The sequence below is a fragment of the Taudactylus pleione genome, unplaced genomic scaffold (assembly GCF_031769625.1).
Source record: "Taudactylus pleione unplaced genomic scaffold, aTauple2 ptg000408l, whole genome shotgun sequence".
In the NCBI taxonomy this organism is placed as follows: domain Eukaryota; kingdom Metazoa; phylum Chordata; class Amphibia; order Anura; family Myobatrachidae; genus Taudactylus; species Taudactylus pleione.
In genome coordinates this window covers 3,784,504-3,806,807 of record NW_028284810.1, presented here as the reverse complement: position 1 = coordinate 3,806,807, position 22,304 = coordinate 3,784,504, and the positions used below count along the sequence as shown (strand labels likewise).

Below are 22,304 nucleotides of genomic sequence, written 5' to 3'. Positions count from 1 at the left end.
CTCACAATAGTGTTTTTATGTCCAAAAGGTTGCACCAAGGTAGCTGGATGACTATGCTAAGCGATACGAGTGGGCGGCACAAACACGTGGCCCATCTAGGAGTGGCATTGCAGTGGCAGACAGGATGGCAGTTTAAAAAACTAGGCCCCAAACTGTACATAATGCAAATGCAAAGAAAAAAAAGAGGTGCAAGATGGAATTGTCCTTGGGCCCTCCCACCCACCCTTATGTTGTATAAACAGGACATGCACACTTTAACAAACCAATCATTTCAGCGCCAGGGTCTGCCACACGACTGTGGCTGAAATGATTGGTTCGTTTGGGCCCCCACAAAACAAGCTGGCAATTAATCTGTCCCTGCACAAGCTGGCTGTACGGAGGCAAGATGTCGTCCTCATCCTCCTCATCCACCGATTCCTCAACCTCTTCAGTGTTGTGTACATCCTCATCCTCACAGAGTATTAAATCGTCCCCGCTGGAATCCACCACCACAGGTCTCTCTGTACATTCTGGAGGCTGCTCTCCCTGGAAGAGTTGATAATTCGTTTTTATGAACATCATCTTCTCCACATTTTGTGGAAGCAATCTCCTACGCCTTTCGCTGACAAGGTTCCCGGCTGCACTAAACACTCTTTCGGAGTACACACTGGAGGGGGGGCAACTCAGGTAAAATAGAGCCAGTTTGTACAGGGGCCTCCAAATTGCCTCTTTTTCCTGCCAGTACAGGTACGGACTGTCTGACATGCCTACTTGGATGATGTCACCGATGTAATCCTCCACCATTCTGTCAATGGTGACAGTATCATATGCAGTGACAGTAGACATGTCAGAAATTGTTGCCAGGTCCTTCAGTCCGGACCAGATGTCCAAACTTGGTCCTGCCTGCCCTGCATCACCGCCAGCAGGTTGCTTAGGATACCTAAGTTTTTTCCTGGCAGCCCCAGTTGCGGGAGAAAATGAAGAAGGAGCTGTTGACGTGTCACATTCCGCTTCAGCTGACAATGTTTTCACCAGCAGGTCTTTGCACCTCTGCAGGCTTGTGTCAGCCAGAAAGAGAGACACCACATAGGCTTTAAACCTAGGATCGAGCACGGTGGCCAAAATGTAGTGGTCTGATTTCAACAGATTCACCACCCTGGAATCCTGGCAGAGCGAATGAAGGGCTTCATCCACAGGTCCCACATGCCAAGCAGAATCGTTCCGTCTTAGGTCCTCCTTCACTTTCTCCAGCTGCTTCTGCAAAAGCCTGATGAGGGAATGACCTGACTCAAGCTGGCAGTGTCTGAACTGACTTCACGTGTGGCAAGTTCGAAGGGCTGGAGAACCTTGAACAACATGGAAATCATTCTCCACTGCGCTTGAGTCAGGTGCATACCCCCTCCTTTGCCTATGTCATAGGTGGATGTATAGGCTTGAATGGCCTTTTGCCATCCTCTGAAGCATATAGAGAGTTGAGTTCCACCGCGTCACAACCTCTTGCTTTAGGTGATGGCGGGGCAGGTTCAAGAGTGTTTGCTGGCGCTCCAGTCTTCGGCACGCAGTCGCTGAATGGCAAAAGTGGCCAGAAATTTTTCGGGCCACCCAGAGCGTCTCCTGCATGCCCCTGTCGCTTTTCAGAAAATTCTGCACCACCAAGTTTATTGTGTGAGCAAAACATGGGATGTGCTGGAATTTGCCCAGATGTAATGCCCGCACAATATTGGTGGCGTTTTCAGATATCACAAATCCCCAGGAGAGTCTAAGTGGGGTAAGCCACTGGGCGATGATTTCCCTCAGTTTCTCTAAGAGGTTGTCGGCGGTGTGCCTCTTACTGAAACCGGTGATACACAGCGTAGCCTGCCTTGGAACGAGCTGGCATTTCTGAGATGCTGCTACTGGTGACGCTGCTGCTGTTGCTGCGTAAGGTGATACATCTACCCAGTGGGCTGTCACAGTCATATAGTCCTTAGTCTGCCCTGTTCCACTTGTCCACATGTCCGTGGTTAAGTGGACATTGGCTACAATGGCATTTTTCAGGACACTGAGGACACTTTTCTGACGTTTCTGTACAGTCTCGGTATCGCCTGCCTAGTGAAGTGGAATCTAGATGGGATTTGGAACCGGGGACACACTACCTCCAACAATTGTCTAAATCCCACTGCACTAATGGCAGATACTGGACGCACGTCTAACACCAACATAGCAGTCAAGGCCTCAGTTATACGTTTTGCTTCAGGATGACTGCTGTCGTACTTCATCCTCCTCGCTAAGGACTGTTGGAGCGTCAATTGTTTAGTAAAAGTAGTGGTGTTCCTACTTCCTCTCTGGGATGATGAACAACTCCCAGCAGCAGCAACAGCAGCAGCAGCAGCAGGAGGTGTAGCAATGCAGGATCCTCCGGAGGAATCCCGGATAGGAGAGTCAGTCATGCCAGTGACTGGACTACTTCCGATCCTGACTAAGGAGGAAATTGACGAGGAGGGAGTTGACGGTGTGGTTTGCAGGCGCTTGGATACAACAGGACAACGGGACTTAGGTGTCCCTGGACTGCTTATGGTCTTAGCCAAAGTTTCTGAACTTGACAGTAACTTTTTATGAACGCGCTGCAGGTGCCGTATAAGGGAGGATGTTCCTAGGTGGTTAACGTCCCTACCCCTACTTATTTCACCTTTACATATGGTACATATGGCAAGACAGTTGTTGTCCGGATTTGGATAGAAATATTGCCAGACCAAAGAGGTGGAATGTTTGGTCTTCTGCCCAGGCATGACCGTGATGGGCTTTTTCATCCCACGAACAACAACTGTCTCCCCCGGAGCCTGATTTGAACAAACCACATCACCATCAGAATCCTCCTCACCAACTTCCTCCTCAGCGCCAGCTACACCAGTATCCTCATCCTGTTGTACTTCAACAGTGACATCTTCAATTTGCATATCAGCAAGTGGACTGTGGGTGCTCCTTTCAGCACTTGCAGGGGGTGTGTAAATGGTGGAAAGAGCCACCTCTTCCCATCCAGTGCTGGGAAGGTCAGGCATCGCAACCGCCACCACACTTGGGCTCTCCTTGGGGATTTGTGATATCTTCTTAGAACGCACAGTTCTTTGCTGTGCTTTTGCCAGCTTAACTCGTTTGATTTTTTTAGTGGGAGGAGGGCTTCCATCGTCATGTGAAGCTGAACCACTAGTCATGAACATAAGGAAAGACCTTAGCCCTCCTTGCCACTCCGTGTCGTAAATGGCATATTGGCAAGTTTATGTTTCTCTTCAGATGATTTAAATGTTTTTTTCAAGGTCATTTTCCTGAACTTTGTCATTTGGGATTGTATGTGCCCTCTACTATGACATTGGGCATCGGCCTTGGCAGATGATGTTGATGGCATGTTATCGTCTATGTCATGACTAGTGGCAGCAGCTTCAGTACTAGGAGGAAATGGTTCTTGATCTTTACCTATTTTATTTTTATCTGAGAAAGTTTGGTCCTCCATTTATGTTATATTGATATATACGTGCGGCTAAGGCGCACACAAACACAAAATAATTTTTAATTTTTGTTGGAGACTAGTGCACTTTGTGGGTTACACCACCCTTTAAGAAATGAGCCAGCCGGCCCTTTACTTATGGAACACAGGCGCACGCTTGGCGCTGCTCCTTTGTTGATGCACGTGCAACCACAGTGCACACAATTCACAAACACAGAAAATATATATTTTTTTGTTTGGAGTGTACTTTGGGGGTTACAGCACCGTTTAACGGACAAGCCAGCCGGCCTTTTACTTATGGGACAAAGGTGCATGCTTGGCGCTGCTCCTTTGTTGATGCACGTGCAGCCACAGTGCACCCAATTCGCAAACATAGAATTTTTTTTTTTATTTTGTTTGGAGTGCCCTTTGGGGGTTACAGCACCCTTTAGCGGTCAATCCAGCTGGCCCTTTATTTATGGGACACAGGCGCACGCTTGGCACTACTTTGTTGATGCACGTGCGGCTACTGCGCACATAATTCACAAACACAAAAAAATATATTTTTTATTTTGTTTGGAGTGCCCTTTGGGGGTTACACCACCCTTTAACGGACAAGCCAGCCGGCATTTTACTTATGGGACACAGGCACACGCTTGGCGCTGCTCCTTTGTTGATGCACGTGCAGCCACAGTGCACACAATTCACAAACACAGAAAAAATATATTTTTTTTATTTTGTTTGGAGTACCCTTTGGGGGTTACAGTACCCTTTAACGGACAAGCCAGCCGGCCTTTTACTTATGGGAAACAGGCGCACGCTTGGCACTACTTTGTTGATGCACGTGCAGCTACTGCTCACACAATTCACAAACACAAAAAAAGATATTTTTTTATTTTGTTTGGAGTGCCCTTAGGGGGTTACAGCACGCTTTAGCGGTCAATCCAGCCGGCCCTTTATTTATGGGACACAGGCGCATGCTTGGCACTACTTTGTTGATGCACGTGCGGCTACTGCTCACTCAATTCACAAACACAAAAAAAAATATTTTTTTATTTTGTTTGGAGTGCCCTTTGGGGGTTACAGCACCCTTTAGTGGTCAAACCAGCCGGCCCTTTACCTATGGGACACAGGCGCACGCTTGGCGCTGCTCCTTTGTTGATGCACGTGCAGCCACAGTGCACACAATTCACAAACACAGAAAATATATATTTTTTTTGTTTGGAGTGTACTTTGGGGGTTACAGCATCCTTTAATGGACAAGCCAGCCAGCCTTTTACTTATGGGACTCAGGCGCACGCTTGGCACTGCTCCTTTGTTGATGCACGTGCGTCCACAGTGCACACAATTCACAAACACAGAAAAATTTTTTTTTTTTGTTTGGAGTGCCCTTTGGGGGTTACAGCACCCTTTAACGGACAACCTAGCAGGCCCTTTACTTATGACCCAGGCGCACGCTTGGCACTACTTTGTTGATGCACGTGCGGCTACTGCGCACACAATTCACAAACACAGAAAATATTTTTTTATTTTGTTTGGAGTCTACTTTGGGGGTTACAGCACCATTTAATGGACAAGCCAGCCGGCCCTTTACTTATGGGACACAGGCGCACGCTTGGCGCTGCTCCTTTGTTGATGCATGTGCGGCTACTGCGCACACAATTCACAAACACAGAAAAAAATTTTTTATTTTGTTTGGCGTGCCCTTTGGGGGTTACAGCACCCTTTAGTGGTCAATCCAGTCGGCCCTTTATTTATGGGACACAGGCGCATGCTTGGCACTACTTTGTTGATGCACGTGCGGCTACTGCTCACACAATTCACAAACACAAAAAAATATATTTTTTTATTTTGTTTGGAGTGCCCTTTCGGGGTTACAGCACCCTTTAACGGACAAGCCAGCTGGCATTTTACTTATGGGACACAGGCGCACGCTTGGCGCTGCTCCTTTGTTGATGCACGTGCAGCCACAGTGCACACAATTCACAAACACAGAAAAAATATATTTTTTAATTTTGTTTGGAGTACCCTTTGGGGGTTACAGCACCGTTTAACGGACAAGCCAGCCGGCCCTTTACTTATGGGACACAGGCGCACGCTTGGCGCTGCTCCTTTGTTGATGCACATATGGCTACTGCGCACACAATTCACAAACACAGAAAATATTTTTTGATTTTGTTTGGAGTGTACTTTGGGGGTTACAGCACCGTTTAACAGACAAGCCAGCTGGCCCTTTACTTATGGGACACATGCGCACGCTTTGCGCTGCTCCTTTGTTGATGCACGTGCAGCCACAGTGCAAACAATTCACAAACACAGAAAATATATATTTTTTTTGTTTGGAGTGTACTTTTGGGGTTACAGCACCCTTTAATGGACAAGCCAGCCGGCCCTTTATTTATGGGACACAAGCGCACGCTTGGCACTACTTTGTTGATGCACGTGCGGCTACTGCTCACATAATTCACAAACGCAAAAAAATATATTTTTTATTTTGTTTGGAGTGCCCTTTGGGGGTTACAGCACCCTTTAACGGACAAGCCAGCTGGCATTTTACTTATGGGACACAGGCGCACGCTTGGCGCTGCTCCTTTGTTGATGCACGTGCAGCCACAGTGCACACAATTCACAAACACAGAAAAAATATATTTTTTTTATTTTGTTTGGAGTACCCTTTGGGGGTTACAGTACCCTTTAACGGACAAGCCAGCCGGCCTTTTACTTATGGGAAACAGGCGCACGCTTGGCACTACTTTGTTGATGCACGTGCAGCTACTGCTCACACAATTCACAAACACAAAAAAATATATTTTTTTATTTTGATTGGAGTGCCCTTTGGGGGTTACAGCATGCTTTAGCGGTCAATCCAGCCGGCCCTTTATTTATGGGACACAGGCGCACGCTTGGCACTACTTTGTTGATGCACGTGCAGCCACAGTGCACACAATTCACAAACACAGAAAAAATATATTTTCTTTTGCACTTGGGGGGAGCACCCCTGATGGACAGAGCACCCCCTGGACAATACTACAGCACCCCTTTAGGACTGGGACACTGCACAGAACTTTGGAGTGGACACAGCCCCTATGGACAACTGACTGCACAACACAGTCCAGCCAGCCCCTATGGACTTTGAAGGAGTGGACACAGCCCCTATGGACAAAAGCAGCACAGCGCAGCACAACACTACACTGCACTACACTACACTACACAGCCCAGCCAGCCCTAACTCCCACCCTCCCTCTTCACTGTCCACAGCCGAGTGAGAAAATGGCGCCGACGTGGGTACCTTATATAGGATCCAAAACCCGTGAGACCCGGAAGGCGGGATGATGACGTTTTGCCTCGATTTCAGATCCGAGTCAGGCGGGAAAAGTCGAGCCTGACTCGGATTGGCCTCAGATCGGGGGGGCTCGGGGGGGTTCGGATTTCAGAAATCCGAACCCGCTCACCCCTACTATATACACATTACACATATTTGAATGAGAAGTCTGTATAATATGCAGGACAGGGGAAGGCACAAAATAAATTGAGGAGCAAACAAGGTATCTGGTTGAGCATAACTAAACCCCTAGGTGGTTCAATTCCCCCTTTTCCCCCTTTTAAGATGTGTTTGAGCTGCTGCTTTAGGTAATAATGTAGAGTTGTTGATTGATGTCATTAGTTACTACCCTAGGGTGTGTTTTTATTTACTGAAAATAAATTGTTTGATGTTGTATCCTCTTCTTTTCTTCTGGAAATTTCCCATGCAAGAGAGGTGCTTCCTTGTGCAATTGATGTCATATACAGTATATAATTCTTGCTGTTTGTTTCTTATTATGTTCTCATCCTTTTGTTTTTACCCTTTATTTCTCTTTTCTGTCTTCTCTTTTCCACTCTTTTTATTTTGCCTTTGTTTATTTATTTATTTTCTTTATTTTTTTGTTCTACTTCTCTTCTCTCCCTTGTTTGATATTTTATTGTTTATTTTATCCTATTCCTTTGCTATGCCCCACAAATGTTCCCTGTTTGCCCTGACCACTTTAGGGAGGCTCTCTCCTCCCAGCACCTGCATGAGGAGGCTTTCTCCCCTGGCCAGATTCTGGCTAATCACGGTTGTGCACTCAAGATCAAACACAGTATCCATCTCTAGCGCAGCATGGGCATCCCTGCAAACAGCCATCCGCAGAGGTTCTGTATAGCGGTGAACTACTGTTGGGCTCCAGAGAGTGTAGGTTATACAGGGATGTCTGCTACCCAAAGTTGGCAGCGGCTGTAAGAATTGCAGCATTGCCACACTGGCTTCCACCACAGAGACAAGGGGTGTTACTGAGTGTGTAGTGGGTGAAGGGGAAAGCTAAGCACCTCATGCAGTAAGTGGTGTCATAATTAAAATGCCCACAGCAGGGCTGACAGTTCTTGCTTAGATGCTCATTGACACTGTACTGCATTATGTCACAGGGAGCCATGTTGAGAGTGGCTACAGCAGCTCCTGGCAAACCCGTCTGCCTCTATTGTCTCAGCACTCTCATTTGCATGCAGACAGCAGGGCTGCCTGGGAAGACAAACCAGTGTGCCTTCTGATAGAATATTGTTAAATAGTGTATGTGCTGGGGCAGATGCTATTTTAGAGGCATGGCATGATCAGGTACTGGCTGGGACATCTAGAGTGCCAGCAGCACCAGCAAAGGCCATGCTGGCATAATTTATTCACCAATGTTGCAGTGAGCACATTGTGCCCTGTTGTTGTGAGCTATGGTTCATCCTAAATGGATTTTTCAAGGGGTCCAAGTTGCTGCTCCCTCTCAGCTTAGTGCAAATATTTTTTCCCATGGCTCAATCTGTGCAGTTGATTACTGTTCTCAACCCACTGGCTACGGCTAACACATTAGTCACTTTGGCAAATGAGCTGGTCCCCTTGTTCTCTGCACAAGCATCTGTATCAGCCAAACTAAACAGTTTGGCTTCCATGGCATACAGAAGCAGCTGGCCCCCTTGACAGTAGAGATGGGAGTGGAATCCCATATTTTAGTTTTGGCAAAACCACTCTCAAATGTTATGGTTTTGGCAAAACCACCCTCAAATGTTATGGCAAAAATGTGTTTTAGTTCGGATTTGGTTTTGGATCTCTTTAAAATTGATAAAACAGCTTAAATCATGTAATTTGGACCTGTTTTACATGCAATCCAAAACCTGTGATTCGTTTTTTATATCCGAGTCCTGAAATCACAGCAGATTTCAGTCTGGACTTAATTCTTGGAACCCCAAAAGTGGTCTGAGCCAGGACTTGATTCGACTTGGTACCCTCTTTTCACGAAAACCGAACCACACATCTCTACTTGAAATGGCAACTTTTTAAAGCTTTAGTTGTGGTGGCATCAGCTTCTTCTTTCTCTGTCCTGCAATTATTTGCTTCTGCCTTCTGCTATTTGTCCCCCACCCCTGCAGGAATTATTTCTTCTTCCTCTTCTAAAGGTCAGTCGGACATGGCCACCACAGTTCTAGATCCTGTCTGATTACTGTGGTTTGCGAACTTGGTGCTGTTCCTGGTCTGTCCATGAGTTTGAGCAGCTGGGTCTGATGGCAGCCTAGTCACCAGCTCACCAGTTTCTTTCTCAAGCATCAACTCAATGGACGTGAAAAACCCACATCAAAATGGACTAGGCATTAGGGTAAAAAACATAGGCTTTGGGAGCATACTGTAGATGGTCTTCCAGAATAGCAGTTCTGACTCTGCAGTTGTGTTTAGAGGGGTTGTTTTCCATTGTAACAACACACTCATATTGCAGGGTTTCCAGCTGTGTCTGTGCAAGCGTATTAGGAAGAGCAAATATGTGGATGTTTTTGCCCTTACTTCAAAATCCGAAGATAGCTTGGCAGCTGTGAGCATAAGGGGGCATGGGTGAGTAGGCCTATAGGTCTTATCCACATAGGATTACTGGAATATATATTGTTTCCATTGCCTATTAGGATACTTGCTCTTATGAATATCTCAATGTGCTGAAGTATTTGCACTTTTACATGGGATATTCTGCTCTACTAATAGTCTTATGTGGTGCTCCTACTACAAGAAATTCCATAGGAAGCAGTCGGGGATTGTAGTCATCGAATTTAGTTGTAAGAATGTCAAGGTTTGACTAGAAGTTACTCAGCCAGCTTCTACATCCATGCCTGCATCTGCGTCCTCTAAGAAACTCCCTCCTTCTTGTTATTTTGCTGCTGGGATCAAGACCATTGTTATGTGTTCAACTGCTTTGTTATTCAGAATTGACCACCAGTACCTCCCTTATGGTGGTCCACATGCTGCAAAACACAGTGTCCGGCCCAGTGAAACAGCAAAAGCCGACAGCCTTGAGACATTACTAAATCATCTATCTACTGTATGTCTCAAGATAGAGCTAAGGCAGAATTTTTACATCTGTTTTTTTTTTAAGCCTTTCTTCTTCCCATCCAGCACACCACACAACTCCGCATGTGAGTTGCCACACATCATGAAGGAGAAGATCCAGAAAAAGGTGCATTTGGAACATGTGGCTGGCCCCTTCAATTTGTCTCCTATTGGCAGACCCTAGTGCTTTTGCATGTTTTAGTGGTACCTAAGAAAGCACAGGATGAGCTTCGGTTGATTCATCATCTGTCTTATCCTGCAGGGAAATCTATTATCAATGCAATTGTATTTATTTTAAATTGTGTCATTAATTATCAATCCTTAATTTTATCTGTTATTTTGGCCCTGATGCTCTGTTGGCTAAGATAGATATTGAGTCTGCTTCTCATCTTTTGTTCTATTTTGTAAAAAGATATGTGAAATTGGTACATTTGGAATTGAATGTCGGGCGCTTATATCGCTATATTGCCGCCTACCTCCTAGGCTGCAAGAAACTGAGATTGAGAGTGGGACGAACTACATACAAAGTAAAGTGCCAGGAACTTATTAACTGATCTTCTGTCTACTCCGGATTCGTAATTGTACCAAACACACAGACCGGCTGCACTGTAGTCTTTACAGACTGCCAAACCAGCCAGGTTATGCAGGAAGCTGATCTATGCCAATTCCAAACAAGGTACTGTAACATACCTCAATACACGACCAGATAAAATATGCCATTATCCACATGGTCATGTGGGATGGATTGCTATTTAAATTGGACACTGTATATGCTGGCATTTCATAGTGATCACTACTGTACAGCTTATTAGTGACTAACAACCAAAGAACACTATGTTCAATCATAAAGGATTCATTGGTGAAATAGACATTGATGATACTGTTACAATTTATGTATCAATTACATTGCAGTCAGGTAGATTGTTATATTGTTTCAACTTAACCTAACATTGATGTTCATCAGGTGAATTTGTGAGGAACAATTTTTAATGTTTTATATATTTATTTATTTGCATCTATGAGTAATAAAACTTTGTATACTATTACGGTCCAGATATATTGTACACCACAGCATTCTCTTTAGTCTAGTGTTTCATGTGAGATTTGCAAATTATCCTTTGTTTCTGAATTGCTACAGGTGAGTAGAATGAATGGATTTTATGGTAGAATAATTGCTTCACAAGTGCTGGGTTTTTGCTAATATTGATGTGTTGTTGTGTAAACTAAGGCATTTCCAATACTGACCATGATCATTGGTTATCTTTGCCAAGCTTACAGGAATCTATACAGTGGGCCTGATTCAGAGCCGGACTCTCTGAAAGAGCGCTCGCTCTGAATCAGGGCGTTTTTTTTTCGTGCGGCCTCCTGGCCGCTTGCATAGCTGTGGGTGACCACCCACAGCTACAGTGAGCAGCCATGATGATGGTCGCGATGGTCAAGACCATCGTGACCATCGGGCTAGCAATGAGACCCTTGTGGTAGGGTCTCATGTCCGCAAGCCCCAGAGAGCTTTTGGCTCTAACAGAGCCGGAAGCTCTCCACTGACATCACTTGTGATGTCAGTGGGGCCGCCCCCACATGACAGGCATTCTCATGGGAACATATCCATTTGGGCAGCCACCCCCCAGCCGACCCACCAAAGGGGGCGAGCTGTCACTCAACATCGATGGCTCGTCCCCTTTGTTGCGAGACTGGCCCACCATCGACCCGGTTGCGAGCGCACAGTGCTTGCCACCGGGTCTGAGTCAGGCCCAGTGTCCTTCATGCAAGCTTATTTATCAGCATGTTCTGATGTAGCCGCTGCTTGGCTGATTCACAAGGATGGGTACCCTTTGACCATGAGCCAGTTGGGCTACTTGAATTGCATATATAACTAGACAAGGTCTATATCTTGTGACTTGAATTTTTACTGTAATACTTGGCATATTTTAATGATGCAATAAACAATCCTTCAACTCTTAGTTGTTACATGTCAGAGACCATAGAAAAGGTTTACAACTTGTCTGTACAGATGGAGGTCTGAAAGCCAAGACATATTTTGGTGGTCAACATTCTTCTTAGACCACCTTAATGGTGTTTACATTATTTGTGATACACACACATACAGTATTTACATCATAATTGTGTCCTTGGTCATGTACATGTTTAGACAATACTGGTTTAGAAGGAGACAGTAAGGAGAAGAGCAAGAACAATTATGTTGATGGTCTCACTTACTTCTGCTCTACAAATGAACAAGAAATAAAATACCACTTGGATACTGAAGGGAGATAAACAACCAGAAAACTCCATTCCATGGACACAGTATCTATTGAACCACAGACAGCTTACATGATTTGCAATAACTCCCCTTCATCATTACCTGTGCTGAAGCCTACTGTACCTTTCTGTTGCCTTCCTGTCTGCAATTAGCTGTCCATACTTGATCCTCATTAAGGATCTACTGCATCTACTGTAATCCACTTTCATCCACATCTCTTACAGTACGACACCACCATGCACCTGATTACTTTACATTTCGCCCCTATCCACTTAAACTACAGTTTTCTCTAAAAGTCTATCCAATATCTTATTTCTACTTCTGCCATGATGATTTCCTATAGTACATTCCTTTGCATTCATGAACTATCCTGCTCCTTGCACCCACCTTCCACTTGAGTCACTCACTTATACAAACAAAAACTACTCTCTCACCAACATTCAGATTCTATTATATTAATTTCTCCACACTTAGCTCTACCTCTGTCATGCTTCACTGTTCACCCACTGATCACTATCTCTGTTGTACTACATTATCCTATCATTTTAGACTACCATACGTTCTGTTCTATCACCTTGGTTTTCTTTATATGCAACTCTTAATACTTATTTCCACAAATATGTATTTCATATTATTAATGTAATATTATTACTGTTTATTGCTCCCCATTTTTCTGTACCTTGTTTACCATATCCCCTCACTCAACCTCTACATCTATACTCCCTCCTTCTAAAACCTAACCTTTACCCCTCCATGTTTTCTCTGGACCTTTCCTCCTCATCTCACTTAGCTCATTGTCTCCTGCTAAACCCTCTCTTCACCACTCCTTTTTTACTTGCCCTATTTCCCTTCACCTTCCCTCCCCTCAAGTAACCCATTTATTAAAATTTGAGATTATGCCCCCATATTCCACTTCCTATGGTACATTATTTTCCCTTTACCCACCTACTCTTACCACATTACACCCTTCTCCATAATACTTCTTCTTCAACTTTTTCCATCTTATGGCCATAAGTGATGTCTCTCCAACCATAGGCCCTATCTTATACCCACACTCCACTTTCACCTCTGCATCCGTACAAACTACCACATCTGTAATCCTACCACTCTTATTGCCCTACTTCCCTCTTTAGGTGAACATAAAGTTATTTCTTTGCGGCAGAAGATTGTTTGGGAGTAAGATGATATATTATGGGGGCAGCATGTAGTTAATTTCTATTCTATCTCCAAGTGACACTATGGGCCACATTCAGATTAGGGAATAGAGTAAGATAGAGCAAGTAACTGTGCACCTGGACAAACTATGTTGCAATACGAGGGGTGCAAATACATAAATTTGTTTTGCATGCAGCGTAAATACTGGCTGATTTTGCATGTAGCCCACAAATGCTGGACAGCTTTATTTTACTCTGCAATTTAGATTTCAGTTTGGACACACCCCTCCCAAATCTAAATTTCTCTGTACATTTTAAATATGCCCCACCTGCAGTGCTGCGTGGTTTTACCAATATGCAAAGTTACTTGCTCTCTCTCACTCTATTCCAAAATCTCAATCAGGAGCTGTGGGCCTGATTCAGACACACAGCGCTCACAAGCGGGTCGATGGTTCCCCACTGCGTATGCGCACGCTGGAGCCGGCTCCAGCGTGCGCATGCGCGAGACCAAGCCAGCTACGGGTCTCGCACCAAAAAGGGGCGACTGTCGATTGTGATTGACAGCTCACCCCATTTTGGAGGCGGGCATTGGGGGTGGCTGGCCAAATGGAGGCGTTCCTGAAGCAACGCCTCCAGAAGAGACCCAGAAGCTAACTGGGGCTTGCGATGGATGAGACCCTACCAAAAGGGTCTCGTTGTAAACCTGATGGTCGCGATGGTCACCCACAGCTTAGCGAATGGCCAGGAGGCCGGTTAAAAAAAAAATGCCACCCTGATTCAGAGTGAGCGCTCTGAATCAGTTCCTGTGTTCATAGATTGGATGAGGACAGCAAGGCACAGAGCTCTGTCTTTATATTTATGTGGGGTCCATAAGTGTTCTCAAGGCTAATTATCTGTAAGACAGTATACACTTTATTTGGCAAAATGTTTGATATAAGGAAGAAAAAGGAGGAATAATATTAGGGGTATGTGTATAGTAGGTACTGTAATTAGAGTGATATCCTGGAAAGATGCTGTGGAATCAGGGATGTATCTACACAATGGCCAGGGGGCGCTGGGCCGAGGGGGGGGCGCCACCCAGCGGTGCCATCCACGGCCAGGGGGTAGATATGCGCCTGTATATGTACACAGTGGAATTAAATTTTATCATTATTGAAATAGTGGTGGGAAGGGACCCAAACCAGTATCTTGCCTAATCACTCATGGGAGCCTCATGTGAATTTTGGTTTAATTACTATGTATAGTGCAAAGACAGTTTAGAGTGCTGGCAGCATTCATAGTGATGTTACTCAGAAACAAAGGCAAGTAGTTCTTTAGTTATGTGACCTATTCCATATAGAACACAAGTAAGTCTCAGGAGCACAATTTCAAGTCTTTTCATTAACATAACTCTGTTACTGCTGCTTTAGTTTCAAGCCTCATTGCAGGTGAATATGCCTGCATTCTATTCAGTTATTTGAATTTTTAACCACTTATTTTTTTGAGATCTAGAAAGCTATGTTTAGAGATTTGGGTTGATCTCATTGGGGCCAGGGTCAGTTTAAATATGATATCTTGAGTGACAGATCCCTTTTGTAATAACATCAGAAGAGGATGCACAGTATTACATTCAAATTCCAATAAAAATGCAATTTTCATGTGTCAACTAATCAGAGAATTTTGACTTTTTAATTATATTTTCAAAAGATTAAAACAGGTTGTGATGCAAATGCAATCCCTTTGACTGTGCAATTTTGTTGTACAGTATTTCAAACAATCCTCTAATTTCCTAAGAAATAAATGGATTCCTGAAGTATATCGTCTAGGTTCAACATAGCAATGGAATCTGCTGTTACAAGCTACAGTAAGTAAATACAATAGGCCTCATTTATGAAGTGCACTCAATACTTACCTCCAAAATGACTGGTATTGCAACTGTGCCAATCTTGGGAGACGTTTTGACAATCTAAAAGTGTAACAACAGTTCAGTTAAAATTGTTCTCAAACTGATACCAAGACGTCCTTTTGATCCCCAGGTAAAACGAAAAAGGTAAGATCATCTAGCATATGTTCCTAATAAAGCTAGTGTCAGACAAAATCTTGTGAGCATCAGGCTTTTATTTAGCCAAAGAAAAAAATTCTGTCTAAAGCCGTCAGAATCTCTGACACCCTCTGATTTTTTGTGAAATGAAAATTGAGATTATCATTGAATGACGTGTGTCAGAATGGAGTTTGACAGCTTCAGAATACTAATTTTATTTATAAATACTGAGGGCCAGATTCTGAGTCACAAACAAGTCTGAATACAGCCTCATCTAGAGATTTTTAACTGTATATGCGTAGCAGGCTGCATATGCAAATTTCAATGCTTATGTGCAATTATGACCCACGCACAACTCAGTCTTTCAGTGGCCACTATGGGCTGTCACCTGGGTGACAACAGGGTGTTTGCACATAAGACAAACATTCCACGGGTGTATCGTGTACTATTCAGAGTTGTGCGCACCAAATTCAGTTGCATCTCCTGCACCTAGTATGGGGTAGGTGTAACCGGTGATGATAGTGATGACGAATGCTTTTGCTGATGGAGAACTGAGGTGTGTGATATCATAGACACATACAACTCAAAATATGGGTATATAGTTGCATTAGCATTCAGTTTGCAGTGGGCGTTCTGAGTTATGTTCTCATTACATGTGACAAAAAAGCATACTTTTCACTTACAACATGAAAAATCCAGAAAGTAGCATAGCCTATAAATCCAGATTATCTGAACTATATAATGCTCTATACTGTAGGATAGTGACTGCTCTCATTCAGTGGAGTGTTTTCAAAAAGTCAATACAGTGTGGCTCTTATACAGTTTTACAGATTTTGAAGCAAATAATTTTTAGGTTATGAAAGACTAACCAGATGGCAAAAACCAGGCTCAAGGTCCCCGTCAACATATTCTGTCATGAGATTTAATTTCAGTTTGTAAAATAATTTGAAGGTTTCAACTACAGTATAATCAGAGGCATCACCGGGTGTGGTGATACCCAGTGCACACGCACTATCCCCCTTGCACGCCCAAAAAGGGGGCGTGGCCTAACAGGGGGCATGGACTAGTGGGAAATCCCACCAATGGTATGCCCAGCATCCCCTGGAGGCTAGTGCCTGCACTGTGGCTCTTCCTCTATTACAGGAGCCGTGTGCTGCAGGAGAATGTCAAACTGCAGCACTCGGACCCTGTCACCAAGGAGAAGCTGGCATTTTGGTGTCACCCTCGTGCGGCTCACAGCCCCATAGCGACACCACTGAATACAATTGTTAACTTTATAGAACTTTTGTATATTTAATTTTAAACAGGAAGGGCCTGATAATAAAGCAAGAGAGAGCAAGCAACTGTTTTACTGGACAAACCATGTAGCAATACAAGGGGTGCAAATACATAATTTTTTTCCATGTGGAGTAAATACTGTCTGTCTTTGCATGCAAGGGCGTCAAAAGCCATGCAGGGCCCGGGGAGGGGACATGGCCTAATCGCAGGAGGTGTGGCCACACCCGCTTAGGCTTAAAAATTTACAAACTTTTTTGAAGCGGCGCTGCACACAGGGAAGGGGGGTGCTGTGCGCCCCTCAGCCTGGTGCACAGCCAGTGGGGGGTGTGATCTCCCCCCCCCCACAGACATAAGAAACTGCTGCGGCTGCTCCTTAGCAGCCGCAAGCAGTCTCCCATTACAGTCCAACACACTGCAGCATGTGCTGGGCTGCTGTGATTTAAAAGGGTGGGGGGGTGGCACCAGACCCAGGCCCCTGCCGTGCCCCTCTATCAAGCCCGGGCCTGGGTAATTAGTACTCACTCCCCACCCCTCTCAGTGCCCCTGCTTGAATGTAAACCCCAAACAGTGCCGGCCCTAGTCAGTTTGATGCCCCAGGAAAAATTTTGTCTGGTGCCCCCTAGCACCGCCACTGGTTCTACCTTTGACCCAGCACCCCTCTCCCAGCAGAACAGATCACAGCAGAAGCCAGCAACACATTCGCCCACAGCAATTCTCATCCAGCACCCCTCAGCCAGCACAGTGTCCCTCACTCAGCAGCACAGTTCACAGCAAACCCTTCACCCCTCACCCAGCCAGCACCTGTCACAACAGTCACCTCAGCACCCCTCACTCATGCTGAGCTGACTTAAGCTCGGTACACACTTACAATGTGTACCCAGCACTGACAGACTCTCCAACATGACCCCTTCCATCCGGTACAAAAAGCTCTGCTTCTGGATTTCTCTCTTAATTGATGATTGCAGCCACCTGTGGTGATACACCTGCCTCATCTATTAACAAGCTCAACACAGGTGTCTGCAAGCACTAATTAGGTGGGAAGCCCAGGAGCAGAGCATTTTGTACCAGATGGAAGGGGACATGTTGGAGGGTAGGCACTGATGTCGCATGCGGCGGAACCCGGCATGGTGCTGGTATCAGCAAGTGGATACATTCAGCAGCATGGTCCCCGCTGACGATATTGCCTGTCGGACTTGAATGCAGATCCGATGGGTGAGTCGCTGACAACACACATCATCAACGACAGTGCCGGATCGGTCACATATAGTCTAGTGTGTACCTGGTATAAGTAAAAAACTCACTCTTAAGAGCTGCCAGGCTACCTGTGAAACTGATTGCTGAGCACAATATGACCCTGCAGTCCGACCCTGCAGTTGTTTCCTGGCTCCTAGGCCTTCCTGTGCTTGATGGCTGGCAAATACACAGGAAAAAACACACTGCTCCAAACGGAAAAATTCAAACACATTGTCACCACAGGAAACAATATGAACACATTGCCCTCACAGGAAAAAAAATCATATACATTTCCCCCACAGGAAAAAAACATTGCCCCCCGCAGGAAAAAAAACACATTGCTGCACACAGGATAAAAAAATCATATACATTTCCCCCACAGGAAAAAAAACATTGCCCACACAGGAAAAAAAATCATATACATTTCCCCCACAGGAAAAAAAACATTGCCCGCACAGGAGAAAAAGTCATATACATTTCCCCCACAGAAAAACAACACATTGCCCCAAACAGGAAAATATTCAGGGCATGATTCATTACGGTATGCATTATAGCGTACGCATGCAGTTCAGTGCGATTGTATGCTAATCTATTGTGATCGCAATGCCACCACAGCACTACATAAGGACGCTCACTTTAAATTACTGGCACATCCATGGTTAGCAAGACTGCAACAACACTGGTACAATCGATCACCATTAGACCCATACGCACAGTTAATGTAGGTCAGGCCTGCTAACTTCAGCGCACGCTATCAGGCCTCAGGCTGCATAGGGCATCGCAGGGGATAATTTATGCACGCTCCTGCAATGGCGTTGAAACACACTGGCACACCTGCATTCGCCCGACCACCCCCATCACCACCCACAAATGGCACTTCCTGTCAATCACTCTGCGATGGGTCTGCGTAGTCACTGCAATTGTAGTTCCAATCACAAAGGCTAGTTTGCGCATGTGCACTGCTGGCAGAGTTTCTCTTCCCTGTTTTTCTTTTTTGCACCGGTGGCAATTGCAGGGGAGAGGATCCACTCAGAGAGGCGGCGCCGGGGGACAAATAACCATAGGTGACTGGAGCGGACAGATCACCTCCTTCTACCTCTTCATTATGACCCAAAGCTGTCAGCATACTATAATGAGTCAGTCTGACTCATTATTAGTACCTGTCTGGTGCTGCCGGCTGCGTGCCCCTTCACAGCAGTGTGCGCTGGTGCCATGCACCGGCTGTACCGCCGCTAGCTCAGACGGACCATTTTAGTTGCTGTCCACTGCATGGTAGCCAGAGCCACCATCCAGGTGCCCCAAACCTCCGCCAGCCCTAGGCTTGGAATGCCCCTAGACATTTGCCTATGTTGCCTATGCGTAGGGCCGGCTCTGACCCCAAATGCTGGACAGCTATATGATATTTTTACAGTGCAATATATATTTCAGATATGACATGCCTCTCTCCTATCTAAATCTCTCTGCACATTTTAAATCTGCCCCACCTGCAGTGCAGCATGGTATTACAAAGTGCAAAGTTACTTGCTCTTTATTGCTTTATTCCCAACTCAGAATCAGGGCCTAAGGGGTGATGCTAAAATATGCTAATGCCGCAGGAAGTGTCTGAAGGCTAAAGATGCCTCCTGCCAGCATCGCATATCCGAGTGCTGCTGCTGAAGATACAGCTTTGAATTAGACCATCGATTTTTTGAAATGGAGTCCATCACTGCCCCTAACCCATCCCCAAACAGCTGCAGACAATCACTCACCTGATATCTGCATGCGAGGACAGAGAAACCGATTTGCACATACAGTAGACAGTCCCCACACCATCTCACTTGCACATAAACCATTAAATTTGCGTATACAAGTCTGAGGGCCCCATCTATTAACGGAGATAAACACCAGTGACTTCACCAGTGTCCTCCTTATCGGTGAGGTCCTCCGCTTTGCTGCTGGCAGCCTAACGCTGCCATGGACGGGCTTCTGTGTAATGCTCATGCACGACAGATCATCTGCGCATGTGCATAGCACTTTAACGCGGCAGGGACCCGGCACTGCCTGAAAGACTTTGCTGAAGCTGGAAAGGCAGCACTGGGTCCCCAAGGGGACTGCATCGCTCTTGCCATCTTAAAATGGCGAGAACAATGCTGTGGCAAATAGCGGTAATCTTAGATTACCGCTGTTTGTTGAATACAGAAAGGATGACACAACCCCTTTAGCGAGATCTAAAGGGGTTATGCACCATTGATAAATGAGGCCCAGAATCAGGCCCTAAGGGCGGTAGCTGTGGTCCTCATTCAGACCCACTCGCAAGCGCTATGCGCTCGCAAGCGGGTCGATGGTGGGGCACTGTACATGCGCGGCATGCGCGAGCCCCGGAGTGAGTGAGAAATTCACTCGCTCTGGGGCTCGCTACAAACGGGGTGGCTGTTGATGTTGATCGACAGCTCGCCCCATTTTGTAGGCGGGGGGGATGGCTGGTCAAACGGAGGAACGCCTGCCATTTGTGGGCAGTCCTACTGACATCACTCGTGAGTTTCCTTCTGTATTTGAGCAGGAATCTCACTGGGGCTTGCGGCAGACGAGACCCTACCACAAGGGTCTCATCGCAAGCCCGATGGTTGCGATAATCGAGACCATCACCTGGACGCTCACAAAAGCTGTTGGTGGTCACCCACAGCTTAGCGAGCGGCCAGGAGGCCGGGTAAAAAATAAAAAGCGGCCGCCAAGATTCAGAGCGAGCGCTCGCTTTTTGCGAGCGCCTCTGAATCAGGTCCTGTGAACACAGGTTTATCTGTTAGAAGACGGTTTATAATAGACTGCAAACTTGTATTTGGGATACAAAAACTAAAGTAGGAACCAGTTTGTCTTTGATTCTATTAAGGCAGTTTAATATATAAACTACATTCTAACAACTGAAAAAATAGTTTTCTAACACTTCATAAACAATATGATGATCTTTTCTTTTATTCAAGTAGTTTCCTTTCTTGAATAACATCACATTTCTGTAATTCAGTCATATGATATCTGATTTCTAAACATAGACTAGTTTAATATAAAATCCAAGACATATTTTCAAATAAAGCATAAAGAATATGTGAAATGCAATACCTATACAGCCATCAATATCAAAAGCTGAAAGACCTTTAGGATAGCAGTCATCGAGGGATTTCTAAAACTCTGTATCAGATTGTTTAATAATGACTACTAAAGTTACTTTCAAAAAAGTACAAAGGCAGATATAATCTCAAAACATTATTATAAGGAGAAAATAATAATATGGTACAACATCAGCTCTCGCACAGTTTAAAAAGAGAACAATGCACAACAAAATAAGATAAAAAATATGTTTTAGCAGTTGCACATTTTGGGTCTCATTCTGAATTGCAATGCAAGGGGTGCAAATATATCGTTTTTCCAATGCAGGGTAAATACTGCCTGCTTTTACATGTAAGCCATAAATCTATTTTTATATGGCATTTCAGATTGAGTTTGGGCACGTCCTTCTCATATATAAGAGAGAGATGTAAATAAATCTTCTAAAGCGTTAAAAATTGGACAAGTTGAGATGTTGCCTGAAGCAACCAATCAGCTGCTACCTGCAATTTTATATACTTGACAAATGCAAGCTAGAATGGCCCCAGGGCATCATTTTTTTTCCCCACGTAGAGTATATCTGCCGACCATGACTCAAGTCACGGAAAAAAAGAGAGAGAAAAAGCCACGACTCTCAGCGGTGGATCACTCGGCTCACACGTCGATGAAGAACGCAGCTAGCTGCGAAAATTAGTGTGAATTGCAGGACACATTGATCATTGACACTTCGAACGCACCTTGTGGCCCAGGGTTCCTCCTGGGGCTACGCCTGTCTGAGGGTCGCTCCCCCATCGATCGCCCGCCCGCTGAACTTCTCCACTTGTCCACTGCTCCACTCTGGAAAGTTTGATACATTATTCCCTAAATCTCTCTGCAGATTTAAATCCGCCACACCTACACTGCAACATGGTTTAGCCAAGGTGCAGAACTACTTGCTGTTTATGTTTTATTTTTGCTTTGTTGCCAACACAAAATTAGCCCCTATGTGTTTTTGTTAAACTTTTGGGACCCTTTCACTTGAGCCAGCAGCCCTTCACCCAGTCAAATAACAAAAGTTTTGTAAATCTATCCTACAGTATAGAGTGGTTATGCCATACTTGCCTACCCTCCTGTATTCCATGGTAGCCTCCCGCTACAAGCTGGGAGCTCCTGCTATATCAGAAAGTAAGGAGGATCCCCCAGTACCCCACTGCCCCATCAAATATCCTGACTGCACATGCACAAGTTGGTGGCCCAGGTTCAAGGATGTCACAATGCGTGACGTCATTTCACTTAATACTACAGGCCGTTCACCATGGGGTCGTGGGTAGCGGAGGCTGCCTAGGCCAGCCCTAGCACACAGTCACACTGCCTTCCCCGTAGTCTGATGACAGTGACTGGCAATGGCAGGAGAGGCCTCTCTTCTCTCTCGGGACCTGGGTGATAGCAAAGCTTGTGACATAAGGGAACAAAAAGAAATTGTGTAGTTTACCTAG

The 22,304-nt window shown here is 45.2% G+C and overlaps 1 non-coding gene across 1 annotated transcript; it reads left to right on the top strand.

Annotated features, from left to right (window-relative positions):
- The first annotated feature begins 21,458 nt into the window (after nt 1–21,458).
- On the top strand, nt 21,459–21,612 carry LOC148506284 (5.8S ribosomal RNA). Its single transcript, XR_015869799.1, has one exon. It is a non-coding gene; the product is annotated as a 5.8S ribosomal RNA (ribosomal RNA).
- The last annotated feature ends 692 nt before the right edge of the window (nt 21,613–22,304 follow it).